A 14,246-nucleotide genomic window follows, 5' to 3' on the forward strand; every position below is an offset into this window, starting at 1 on the left:
TTTACTAACATGGTTGTGCGGCTTACGGGCCCACATCGCCATCAGGTGGTATTAGGATCATTTACTCCTCAACCTTTACTCCAGGTCTCTGATCTCTCTTCTATTGGGGTTAAATGATTTTGGTAACTCTAACTCTAGGTTCTCATAACTTCCTCCTAGAGTTCCCCTCACTCTAGATGATTGCTTGGTACACCGAAAGATTCCGAAGATACTCTATAATGTTCTCTCAAGACTTTGTTCCCGTTGCTTTTGCAATTCCCTACCACCGAAATAGCCCTATGGACAAATACATACACCTTGCGTTCTTACTTTTATCCCCAATTGATCTTGTTATTACAAGATGCCCCGAAATTCTCTCTATTACTCCGACAATACTATGTGCCTACTGCCTTGCAGTTCTTTGCCACCCGAATACCCCTACGGATAATTTCTCGCACTTATCGAGTATCGGCTCATCCCCAGTTGATTAATGTATTTCACAAAAGTCTTCGAAATACCATTCGATCTTCCGAAAGTCCTTAGAAACCTATTTCTCTTGTTCTTCCTTACCTGCTTGCATTATGGTTAAGTCCATATGTCTAGCAATATTCCTTAAAATCCTTTGCGATTGTCATCCTTACCCTATTCATTCAACATGTGTGTGAATGCACACAATCATCAGTTGTTCCTTGTAAACTGTCATTCCAACTCAAACGTGATTCTAGACATGAGATGGTTCTCGGCAAATCAAACCTTGATTGATTGCCCATCTAATCCTATTCAACTTACTCATACTTAATCAGAGCATCTGATTTTGATACACCGATCTGGATATCGTAATTCATGTGTGTTTAAGCTTTGGAATTATCCCGAAATTTCTATAATCTGATCTCCTTGCATTCTTTCTTCTTATGGTTGGGTACCACCACCAGATCCTTTGTTGGGTTTTATCCGATAGCGTCCTTCATATTCAATAACCTTGTGAGGCTTTCCTCGGACATATACTGCCTTTGGTTAATTGTATCATCTGCTTTGTCAACCATGCACTATCTTCGAAGTTGTGTCTTTTACTCTTGAAGTTTATGGTATATATGTTCCTAAGATGTCCCTATGGGTTGGACCTATGCCTTCCCTAGTTCGTGTGAACCCGAGAGTTATCATGAGTCATACTCTTCTATTGTTACGCCAAATAAAATTTCAACTTTACAACTTCTTCGAAAACGAGATGTGAGTTAAAGGTTAAGCGTTGGTGAAGTGGGAATCGACCTTGAACTTCGTGTTCATGCCCATGGACATGATGTAGATCTTATCATGGAAGCCTCTCTTAGAATTAATTATCTCCTTGGTATAAGTTCATCTTATTTCTAGGATTTGGTCCTTTGCAACCGTGGTTCCAACCATGAGTGTTCTCCTTTGATTCCATTTCTCAAACGAGTTAAAGTACTTGTCTTCTGCACATCAATATGCCTACCCAACCTCGATTCTCCTCTACCTTCGAGTATTGCCCTCTGGTATCTCGAGGATATCATGCCATTGCACTACCTTAGTCACTCCACAGGTTGTGGATTGTCATCAACTAAGAACACCGAATAGTGAATCAAATCCACACTGTGATTCAGTATTCCTAGTAATCTGTTGCTGGGAAGTTTAATACTTCATTACGTCATTCCTAGCTTGATCAGCACATCACTATCGTACTAATTTTAACTGAGCTACCTGGTTCTCCTTCCCGGAGCAAAAATTTCGACGATGAGATAAGATTACGTTGATCTTCTTTGTCATATCATTTCGCCTTGAATAGGAAGCTTGATTCCGGGTTGGTGTCGTATCTGTGGTTCCTATAACCTTTCGCTTCATCATTCCTTTGACTTGATGTCATCGCCGATCGATTACATATTCATGGAACCTCTCCACAAATATGTCATGATCATCGTCAACATTCTAAGCTCTTCCAGGTTATCAATCGCATTCATGATGAGAAATACCATCCTTGCCCCCCTCGATGAATTGTTGTTGAGCCCGTGGGCCACATCCTCATCTTTTCCATGCTGAATTTGTATGACTTATTTTATAAGTTGTTTCCGATGGATCCTTTGTGTATCCAAAGTCTGAACTTTACCTGATGACCACGTCAATGCTATCTCAAAGCATGATTGTGGTACCCAAACATCAACAAGAACATTGGAAGCACAAATGCTAAATTTTCTTGATCAATTATCCAAACACCGTTGTATGGGTAAACCTCATCAAATTCCTTGCCCCTTTTTCTAAGTGGTTACATACTTGGAGTAATATCATGCTCGGCGTTTCCTTGTGAAAGATATACTCTTGATACCTGGGTATAAACACATTTTCCTTTCCATTGTTCTGTTTAATCTGATACTCACATTTTCCTTTCCATTGTTTTGTTTGACCTTCCTTGTGATCTATATGAGCTAAGCAGTAATATTTTACTGCTTATGCAAACACCTCTGTGTACAACTCTACCAGTAAGACCAAGTTACTATTGTTGAAGACCTTCCGGTAACCACCGATGGACTAGAACTTTGCCTAATGGTCCGCCTCGTTCTAACGAGCAGGAAACTGGTTGTCTTCATCCTCGCCCTTGGTACCAACATTCATGCCAACATAACTGATAGGCTATCCTATGACATGCCTTGCTATCATATCCGTGCAAGATGTGGCCACTCTTCCTACTTTGAACACACAAGGTGGTCCCATAACCCACAGTTCCACAGGATCGAAACTCGACTCTCTTGTACAACCTTGATTCCAAAATATTCCTTGCAGTTGGCTTCGTATGTAATTCACGAGCTAACTTCCTCACCGTGATTCATTCCGGTATCAGAGGCAACATCATTCCTCATTGCTCTGAACCCCTTTGTCACCTGTTATAGGCATCAGCTTGATACCTACCTGGTTGAAACTTGTTGAACCTCCTTATATCACTCTCAATTTGTTTCCTGGTGCTTCTAAAATCTCCTTCCTTGAGATAATTACCGGATGCCAATCCTTTCAGACATCTGTCCTTATAGTTTTCCCCTTATACCCTATTCGTAAGTACGATGGAATTTCTGAAGAAAGGATGAGGACTCCATCATGATGCCCTGATGCAGCGAATTGAAGACATCAATGTTAAGGATCAAACTCTTCGATGAGAGCAACACGAAAATGAACATTCGTTAGAATTTCATAACTAACTCTTCTCTCCTTACTCCACCTCTTAAATCTCGGGAGGAGATTTCTTGTAGTGGAGGAGATTTGTAACACCCCCAGTGTCATGCTATAGTAACCCTCTATGATTAAGCAAATCACTTTTCCTAGCAGTGTTTGATCACCTGTGATTCAAATATCATTTGAAATCCCACTTTGGAATAAAATTCAATTTGCAAGTGAAATATGAAGTTGCACAAAAGTTGCTGCAAAATAGTTCGTCATTTAGCCCAAATTCCGTAAGAAATGATTGTTAAGGAAACCAACATAACCTCCAAGCCAAGATGTACTATAGCAATTAAAATAGTGCCATTTCAACATTTTAAAACACTATTTTATTTATGCAAAATCCAAATGCGTTCAGTTGCCCCTCAAACTTTTTGTGGCAGTGCCAAATACTACAAAGAATTTAAGAGGCCTAGTACCACATTTTTTCAAAGTCTTTTGGTAGCCCAAACCTTTCCCTAGTTGTCTCTGTTTTAAATAAAAAGAGAAAATCAGAAAAGAGAAAGGGCCTACCTGGCCTCTGCCCAGCGCGGCCCAGCCCACCAGGCGCCCCTGTCTCCCTCCACCTCTGTTCATGGGGGTGCCATGGACGCCGTGCAGCCGCACATGGCCCGGATGGCCACGTGCCGGCCATCCGCTGCTGTCCCGCGCGGATAAGGTCGACGACGACACCCCTGCGAACCCTAGATCGCCTACTTCCCCTACGCGCCCCCTCCTTGGTCCTCTCCGCCTCGCCCCCTTCGCTAGATCTCTCCTCCAGTACACGTCCATGGCCTCACCACAGAGCTAACCTCGGCCACTGTCATCCCCAAGCCGCGCCACCGTGCCAGGAAGGACCGCTGCCAGCCGCTACGACCTCCGGTGCCACTAGACCGAGCCGGGCGTCACCGGAGCGTCCGCTCCATCATCGTCTTCCACCTCCGGACGTGTCGGAGATCACCGTCGATTCCGCCTCGGCTCTACGCTCCCGTTCCCCCACAGGCCTTTCATGAGCCGCTCGCTAAGCTCCACCCCTTCCTCTCCATGTCCTTGCTCTGTTTCCGCACCGTAGCAATCTATGCGTGACGCACCTCCATTGCCGTGCCATTGCTCCACTGTCGAGCTCGCTACCGTCGCGGCAGGGCCCGCCCCGGTCCGCTGAGCTCACCAACGCACTTGTGGCCTTGAGTTGTCGTCGTGGGAGTTGTGTGCTGTCCGTTTTGCCACCGCATTCATCGCTCACGAGCTCGCCGTGCTTAAGGTCCCCGCCACTCTCACCGCCGGCGACGTTCCGGCCATTCCCGAGTCCAACCGGTAGCGCCATCGCGTGCTTGACGTCGAGCCGCGTCGAACGTGCCTAACCATGGGTCCGGAGACCCACCGTAGTGCGTGTCTGAGGCTCGCCGGCATTCGTCCTCCATGAAAAGCCTTGCTGGAGCTGTTCTGGCGCCGGCGCCGACGTGGCACCCACGTGGCCGCGTCTGGGTCACTGGCAGCTAGGTCCCACGGGCCTAGTTGACCGGGTCAATTGTGCTAACTATGCACGGTTGACCCTGACAAGTGGTCCCCCTCTATTAATTAGTCTAAATACATTTTTATAAAATAACTTAATTAGTTAGACTAAATAGTCAGTGACATGTGGCGCCCAGTCCCTAATTAACTCCAGTTTAGTTTAATTTAGATTCTGTTAACCTACTATGAATGACAGGTGGGTCCCATTGGTCAGGTTTGACCTGGACCAACTGGGTTTGACTATTGACCTCACTCTGACATCGTGCTGACGTCATTATGCCTTTTTCTATCAATTTTAGTAATTAAAGTAATTCCAGAAATGTTTAAAAGCTTGGAAGAATCTTATGAAATAATCCGTAACTCGGATGAAAAAGTTCTATATATGAAAGTTGCTCAGAAAAATCCTTGGAATCCGAATACGTGGTCCGTTGATCTACCACATGCCCCTAGCATGCTGAACATGGAACTGTCCCCTCTCTTTTGTCTGTCCAAAAATTGCCAAACGCCGGGAAAACCCCTCTAGACGTTTTCCCTCTCCGTCTGCAACATGTAGTACCGCGTTAGAACACCCCTAGATCTGCATATCATCATGTCATGCTTAGTGATACATCTGTTTGCTCTGTGTTTACTGTTTCTTCCCCCTCTTCTCTCCGGTAGACCCCGAGACCGATGCTGCTCCTGTGATCGACCACCGACGACCCTTCTTCCTTTTCAGTAGAGCTTCTAGGCAAGCAAACCCTCCATTGATCATATCGATATCGCCCATTCCCTTCTCTCTTATGCTTGCGTTAGAACTGCTACTGCCTTTTTTATGATCCTACTCTGATGCATAGCCTGTTTTTGTTACCTGCTTTCTTACCTTACCTACTTATCCTAAACTGTTTAGTATAGGTTGGTTAGAGATCCATCAGTGACCCCCACCTCGTCCCAGTTGCCCTGCTTTATGTTCGATGACTCCATCAACATGATTGACGTCCAGGCCCCGACACCGCACATCACCCCCCTTAGTTGTATGACTCTGTGGAGTTATTATCGAGTACAGAGGGTGATACCTCGTCAGCACTTCTAATGTAAACCTTGTAGTGTAGCTACTCGGCCGTGGTCATGGAGGGTGATTCCTCCTTCACCACTCCCGGTAACGACTCTGTCGTGAAACCTCTCAAGTGTGGACCATCGAGGGTGATCCCTCCAAGTCCACCTTGACGGTTACATCGAGTGCGAATCAATTGAGGGTGATTCCTTGGATTTCAACCTTGATGTTTCGTACACAAGGTTACTTTCACTTACCACAGAACCATGATGATATCGGGTCGGCCCGAGGGGTACTCGCGAGTGATGTGAAGCTGGGATGACCTGGAGGGTTCCCGAGAGATAATTACGTGGCACGGCCGAGCATTCTTAGCCCTTGTCGTAAGTCCACGAGACGGGGCGACGGGATCACATGATCGTGAGTCTCTTCTCGTTACCACACACTACCAAGACACTAACGGTTTGGATATTTGATCCGAGTAGGCCTCTGGCCTTTTCGCACCAAGCACCACGAAGGAATAGGTACGACACTCTGTGTCATATGATTCTTCCGAAAGCTCACTGACGTCAGTGACTGAGTGGCGCGCGCCGGGTTGGACTGGTTAAGCCTGCACTTTTATAAGGGGGCTAGGTCTGCTCAATGGCCATGTTCACAACGCGTAGGATTGCAAAGGATGATTGGCCCATGACCGCTTCACATTTAGGATGTAAATCGGCATGCTGGCCTCTCTGTTCAGCCTAGGTAGGACTACGGCGTGTTGATCGGCCGAGGCCGGTCATGACCTGATGGTGTGTCCAGCCGGAGTTGATCGAGCGTGTTGGGTAAGTTTGTGCACCCCTACAGGGAAGATTAATCTATTCGAATAATCGGGTCCACGGTAACGGACGCTCGGAGTTGTATCCCGATCAATACAACTAGAACTTGATGCTGAGGCATGTAATGGAAATGATGGCTTCGGGAATGTTTTCTCACAGGGAGGCGATGTTACAACATACTTACTAATATTATAATATGCCACTCTTATCTCTTATGATGCCGCAAGATGCTTGAAGATGCTAGTTTTCGAATGTGAGGCTTTCCCCTTCTCTTCTGGCATTCTGCAGTTCAGTCCGCAGATACTATCCATTTCATTGATACCTATGCATATGTAGTGTAGATCCTTGCTTGCGAGTACTTTGGATGAGTACTCATGGTTGCTTTGCAACCTCTTTTCCCCCTTTTCCATTCTTCTTGGATGTTGCAACCAGATGGTGGAGCCCAGGATCTAGACGCTATCGTCGACAACGACTACTACTACACCGAGCGTGGCTACTACTACGTGGGGCCACCGTCGACCAGGAGTAGTTAGGAGGCTCCCAAGCAAGAGGCTTTGAATTTTTGATCATTGATACTTTTGTGCTAGACTTCTTAAGGCAAACTTGTTTAACTTATCTTTGTAATCGGATATTGTTGCTTCCACTAACTCTTTTGTATTTGAGCTTATGTATTCGAGCCCTCGAGGCCCCTGGTTTCTAATATAAAGCTTCTATTATTTCACTTTATATCTAGAGTTGTGTTGTGATATCTTCTCGTGAGTCCTTGATCTTGATCGTACACATTTGCGTGTATGATTAGTGTATGATTGAATCATGGGCGCCACAAGTTGGTATTAGAGCCGACTGCATGTAGGTAGCTCCCTTTTCAACTCCTTGGCTGAAGATGAGTCTAGTCATTACAAAACTTTTACTAACATGGTTGCGCAGCTTACGGGCCCATGTCGCCATTGGGTGGTATTAGGATCATCTACTCCTCAACCTTCTCCAGGACTCTGACCTCTCTTCTATTGGGTTAAATGATTTTGGTAACTCTAAATCTAGGTTCTCATAACTTCCTCCCGGAGTTCCCCTCACTCCAGATGATTGCTTGGTACACTGAAGGATTCCGAAGATACTCTCCGATGTTCTCTCAAGACTTTGTGCCCGTTGCTTTTACAATTCCCTACCACCGAAATATCCCTATGGATAAATACATACACATGTCATTCTTACTTTTATCCCCAGTTGATCTTGTTATTACAAGATGCCCCGAAATTCTCTCTATTACTCCGACAATACTATGTGCCTACTGCCTTGCAGTTCTTTGCCACCAGAATACCCCTACGAAAAATTTCTCACACTTATCGAGTATCCGCTCATACCCAGTTGATTCATGTGTTTCAAAAAAGTCTTCTAAATACCATTTGATCTTCTGAAAGTCCTTAGTAGTCTATTTCTATTGTTCTTCCTTACCTACTTGCAGTATGGTAAGGTCCATATGTCTAGCAATATTCCTTCAATTCCTTTGTGATTGTCGTCCTTACCCTATTCATTCAACATGTGTGTGAATGCGCGCAATCATCAGTTGTTCCTTGTAAATTGTCCTTCCAACTCAGACGTCATTCTAGACATGAACTGGTTCTCGGCAAATCAAACCCTGATTGATTGCCCATCTAATCCTATTCAACTTACTCATACTTAATCATAGCATTTGATTTTGATAAACCAATCTGGATATCATAATTCCTTTGTATTTAAGCTTTGGAATTATCCTGAAATTTCTATAATCTGATCTCCTTGCATTCTTTCTTCTTCTGGTTGGGTACCGATGCTAACATCAGATCCCTTGTGGACCACCAGATCCTTTGTTGGGTATTATCCAACAGCGTCCTTCATATTCAATAAACTTGTGAGACTTTCCTCGGACACATAATGCCCTTGGTTAATTGTATCCTCTGCTTTGTCAACCATGCTCTATCTTTGAACTTGTGTCTTTTACTCTTGAAGTTTATGGTATATGTTCCTAAGATGCCCCTATGGGTTGGACCTATGCCTTACCTAGTCCGTGTGAACCTGAGAGTTATCATGAGTCATACTCTTCTATTGTTATGCTAGATAAAATTTCAACTTTACAACTTCTTCGAAAATGAGAAGTGAGTGAAAGGTTATGCGTTGGACAAGTGGGTGTCGACCTTGAACTTTGTGTTCATGCCCATGGACATGATGTAGATCTTATCATGGAAGCTTCTCTTAAAATTAATTATCTCCTTGGTATAAGTTCATCTTATTTCTGGGATTTGGTCCTTTGCAACTGCGATTCTGACCATGATTGTTCTCCTTTGATTCCATTTCTTAGGCAAGTTAAAGTACTTGCCTTCTGCAGATCAATACGCTTGCCCAACCTCGATTCTTCTCTACCTTCGAGTATTACCCTCTGGTATCTCGAGGATATCATGCCATTGCACTACATCTTATGAACTTTTGATGAAGTAATACATTTCCCTGTCATAGTCACTCCATGGTTTCCGGGTTGTCATCAACTAAGAACACTTAATAGTGAATCAAATCCACACTGTGATGCAGTATTCCTAGTAATCTGTTGCTGGGAAGTTTAATACTTCATTATGTCATTCCTAGCCTGATCGGCTACATCACTGTCATACTAATTTTAACTGAGCTACATGGTTCTTCTTCCCGGAGCACAAATTTCGACGATGAGGTAAGCTTATGTTGATCTTCTTTGTCATATTGTTTCTCCTTGAATAGGAAGCTTGCTTCCTATTTGGTGTCGTATCCGTGGTTCCAATAACCTTTCGCTTCATCATTCCTTTGACTTGATGTCATCCCGATCGATTACATCTTCGTGGAACCACTCGAAAAATATGTCGTGATCATCATGAACATTCTAAGCTTTTCCAGGTTATCAATCGAATTCATGATGAGAAATACCATCCTTGCCCCCCTCGATGAATTGTTGCTGAGCCCGTGGGCCACATCCTCATCTTTTCCATGCTGAATTTGTATGACTTATTTTATAAGTTGTTTCCGATGGATCCTTTGTGTATCCAAAGTCTGAACTTTACCTAGTGACCATGTCACTACTATGTCGAAGCATGACTGTGGTACCCAAACATCAACAAGAACAATGGAAGCACAATGCTAATTTTTCTTTATCAATTATCCAAACACCGTTGTATGGGTAAACCTCATTAAATTCCTTGCCCCTTTGTCTAAGTGGTTACATTCTTGGAGTACTATCATGCATATCATGCTCGGCGTTTCCTTGTGAAAGATATACTCTTGATACTTGGGTATAAACACATTTTCCTTTCCATTGTTCTATTTAATCTGATACTCACATTTTCCTTTCCATTGTTTTGTTTAACCTTCCTTGCGATCTATATGATCTAAGCAGTAATATTTTCCTGCTTATGCAAACACCTCGGTGTACAACACAGCCAGTAAGACCTTGTTACTATTGTTGATGACCTTCCGGTAACCACCAATGGAGGAGAACATTGCCTAATGGTCTGCCTGGTTCCAACGATCAGGAAAATGGTTCTCTCTGTCCCTCGCCCTTGGTACCAACATTGATGCCAACATAACTGACAGGCTATCCTATGACATGCCTTGCTATCATATCCATGCAAGATGTCACCACTCTTCCTACTCTGAACACACAAGGTGGACCCATTACCCACAGTTCCACAGGATCGAAACCCGACTCTCCTGTACAACCTTGATTTCGGAACATTCTTTGCACTTGGCTTCATATGTAATTCACGAGCTAACTTCCTCACCATGATTCATTCCGGTATCAGAGGCAACATTATTCCTCATTGCTCTGAACCCCTTCATCGCATGTTATAGGCATCAGCCTGATACCTACCTGATTGAAACTTGTTGAACCTCCTTACATCACTCTTGATTTGTTTCCTGGTGCTTCTAAAATCTCCTTCCTTGAGATAATTACCTGATGCCAATCCTTTCAGACATTCGTCCTTATAGTTTTCCCCTTAGAGCCTATTCGTAAGTACGATGGAGTTTCTGAAGAAAGGATGAGGACTTCATCATGATGTCCTGATGTAGCGAATTGAAGACATCAACATTATGGATCAAACTCTTCGATGAGAGCAACACGAAAATGAAGATTCGTTGGAATTTCATAACCAACTCTTCTTTCCTTACTCCACCTCTTAAATCTCGGGACGAGATTTCTTGTAGTGGAGGAGATTTGTAACACCCACAGTGTCATGCTATAGTAACTCTCTATGATTAAGCTAATCACTTTGCTAAGCAGTGATTGATCACCTTTGATTCAAATATCATTTGAAATCCCACTCTGGAATCAAATTCAATTTGCAAGTGAAATATGAAGTTGCACAAAAGTTGCTGCAAAATAATTCATCATTTAGCCCAAATTCCATAACAAATAATTGTTAAGGAAAACAACATCACCTCCAAGCCAAGATGGACTATAGCAATTAAAACGGTGCCATTTTAGCATTTTAAAATGCTATTTATTTGTGCAAAATCCAAATGGGTTTAGTTGCCCCTCAAACTTTTTTGTGGTAGTGCCAAATACTACAAAGAATTTAAGAGGCCTAGTCCCACATTTTTTCAAAGTATTTTGGCAGCCCAAACCTTTCCCTAGCTGTCAATGTTTTAAATAAAAAGAGAAAAGCAGAAAATCGGAAAAGAGATAGGGCCTACCTGGCCTCTGGCCTAAGGCCGAGCGCGGCCCAGCCCACCAGGCGCCCTTGTCTCCCTCCACCTTTGTTCACAGGGGCGTCGTGGACGCCGTGCAGCCACACATGGCCGGGATGGCCACGTGCCGGCCATCCGTTGCTGTCCCGCACGGATAAGGTTGCCGACGATGCCCCTACCAACCCTAGATCGCCTACTTCCCCTCGCGCCCCCTCACTGGTCCTCTTCGCCTCGCCCCCTAGCCAGATCCCTCCTCCCGTACGCGTCCATGGCCTCACCGTCATGCTGACCTTGGCCATCGTAGTCCCCAAGCCACACCACTGTGCCAGGAAGGACCGCCGCCAGCCACTATGACCTCTGGTGCCACTAGACCGAGCCGGGAATCAACGCAACGTCCGCTCCATCGTCGTCTTCCACCTCTGGATGTGCTGGAGATCACCGTCAATTCTGCCTCGCCTTTGTACTCCCGTTCCCCCATAGGCCTTTTGTGAGACACTCGGTGAGCTCCACACCTTCCTCTCTGTGTCCTTGCTTCGTTTCCGTGCCGTAGCCACCTATGCGCAACACGCCGCCATTGTCGTGCCACTACTCCGCTGTCGAGCTCGCTACCGTTGCGGTAGGGCGCGTCCCGGTCCACCGAGCTCCCCAACGCACTTCTGGCCTCGAGTAGTCATTGTAGGAGTTGTGCGCCATCTGTTGCCGCCGCATTCATCGCTCACGAGCTCGCCGTGCTTCAGGTCCCCGCCACTCTAGCCGTAGGCGATGTTCCGGCCATCCCCGAGTCCAACCGGTAGCGCCATCGTGCGCGCGACGTCGAGCCCCGTCGAACGCGCCTACCCACGGGTCTGGAGACCCACCATAGCGTGAATCCGAGGCTTGCCGGCATTCGGCCACCGCGAAAAGCCTCGCCGGAGTTGTTCCGGCGCTGGCGGCCACGTGGCCGCGTCTGGTTCACTGGCAGCTAGGTCCCACGGGCCCAGTTGGCCAGGTCAACTTTCCTGACTGTGCAAGGTTGACCCTGACAAGTGGGTCCCCCCTCTGTTAATTACTCTAAATACGTTTTTATAAAATAACTTAATTAGTTAGACTAAATAGTCAGTGACATGTGGCACCCATTCCCTAATTAACTCCAGTTTAGTTTAATTTAGATTTTGTTAACCTACTATGAATGACAGGTGGGTCCCATTGGTCAAGTTTGACCTGGATCAGCTGGGTTTGACTGCTGACCTCATGCTGATGTCAGTATGCCTTTTTTGTTGATTTTAGTAATTAAAGTAATTCCAAAAATGTTTAAAACTTTGGAAAAATCTTATAAAATAATCCGTAACTCGGATGAAAAAGTTTTATATATGAAAGTTGCTCAAAAAAATCAAATGAATCCAAATATGTGGTCCGTTCATTGGTCACATGCCCCTAGCATGCTGAACATGGAACTGTCCCATCTCTTTCCTTTGTCTGAAAATTGCCAAATGCCGAGAAAACCCCTCCGGACGTTTTCCCTCTCCGTCTGCAACGTGTAGTGCCGCGTTAGAACACCCCCTAGCTCTGTATATCATCATGTCAGCCTAGTGATGCATCTGTTTGCTCTGTATTTACCGTTTATTCCCATCTTCTCTTCGGTAGACCCCGAGACCGATGTTGCCCCTGTGATCGACCACCGACGACCCTTCTTCCTTTTCAGCAGAGCTACTAGGCAAGCAAATCCCCCCATTGATCATTTCGATATCGCCCATTCCCTTCTCTCTTATGCTTGTGTTAGAACTGCTACTGCTTTTTATATGATCTTACTCTGATGCATAGCCTATTTTTGTTACCGGCTTTCTTACCTTACCTGCTTATCCTAAACTGTTTAGTATAGGTTAGTTAGAGATCCATTAGTGACCCCCGCCTTGTCCCAGTTGCCCCGCTTTACATTCGATGACTCGATCAACGTGATCGACGTCCAGGCCTCGACACCGCACACCACCCCCTTAGTTGTATGACTCTGCAGAGTTATTATCGAGTGTCGAGGGTGATACCTCGTCAGCACTTCTAATGTTAACCATGTAGTGTAGCTACTCGGTCGTGGTCATCGAGGGTGATTCCTCCTTCACCATTCCCTGTAACGACTCTGTCGTGGAACCCCTCAAGTGTGGACCATCGAGGGTGATTCCTCCAAGTCCACCTTGACGGTTACATCGAGTGGGAATCCACTGAGGGTGATTCCTCGGGTTCCCCCCTTGGTGTTTTGGACACACGGTTACTTTGACTTACCACAGAACCATGATGATATCGGGTCGGCCCCGAGGGGTACCCGCGAGTGATGTGAAGTTAGGTTGACCTGGAGGGTACCCGAGATATAATTACGTGGCATGGCCGGGCATTCTTAGCCCTAGTCGTAAGTCCACGAGATGGGGCGATTGTGTGTCTCTGTTCGTTACAGCACACTACCAAGACACTAATGGTTTGGGTATTTGATCCGAGTTGGCCTCTGGCCTTTTCACACTAACCACCACGCGGGAATAAGTATGGCACTCTGAATCATACGATTCTTTCAAAAGCTCACTGACGTCAGCGACTGAGTGGCGCGCGCCAGTTGGACTGGTTAAGCCTGCACTTGTATTAGGGGGCTAGGTCTACTCATCGGCCGCGTTCGCAATGCGCAGGATTTCAAAGGACGATTGGCCCATGACCCCTTCGCATTTTGGATGTAGACCCACATGCTGGCCTCTCTGTTGAGCCTTGGTAGGACTACGGCGTGTTGATCGACTAAGGCCGGTCATGACCTGATGGTGTGTTCGATCGGAGTTGATCAAATGTGTTGCGTTAATTTGTGCACCCGTGCAGGGAAGTTTAATCTATTCGAATAGTCGGGTCCACGGAAACGGACGCTCGTAGTTGTATCCCGATCGATACAACTAAAACTTGATGCTGAGGCATGTAATGGAAATGATGGCTCCGGGATAGTTTTCACACAGGGAGTCGAGGAAGTGATCTTTGGGCGATGTTACAACATACTTACTAATATTATAATTTGCCACTCTGAT

The sequence above is a fragment of the Triticum urartu genome, chromosome 4A (genome assembly GCF_056163025.1).
Source record: "Triticum urartu cultivar PI428250 chromosome 4A, HENAU_Tu73, whole genome shotgun sequence".
Classification (NCBI taxonomy): Eukaryota; Viridiplantae; Streptophyta; class Magnoliopsida; order Poales; family Poaceae; genus Triticum; species Triticum urartu.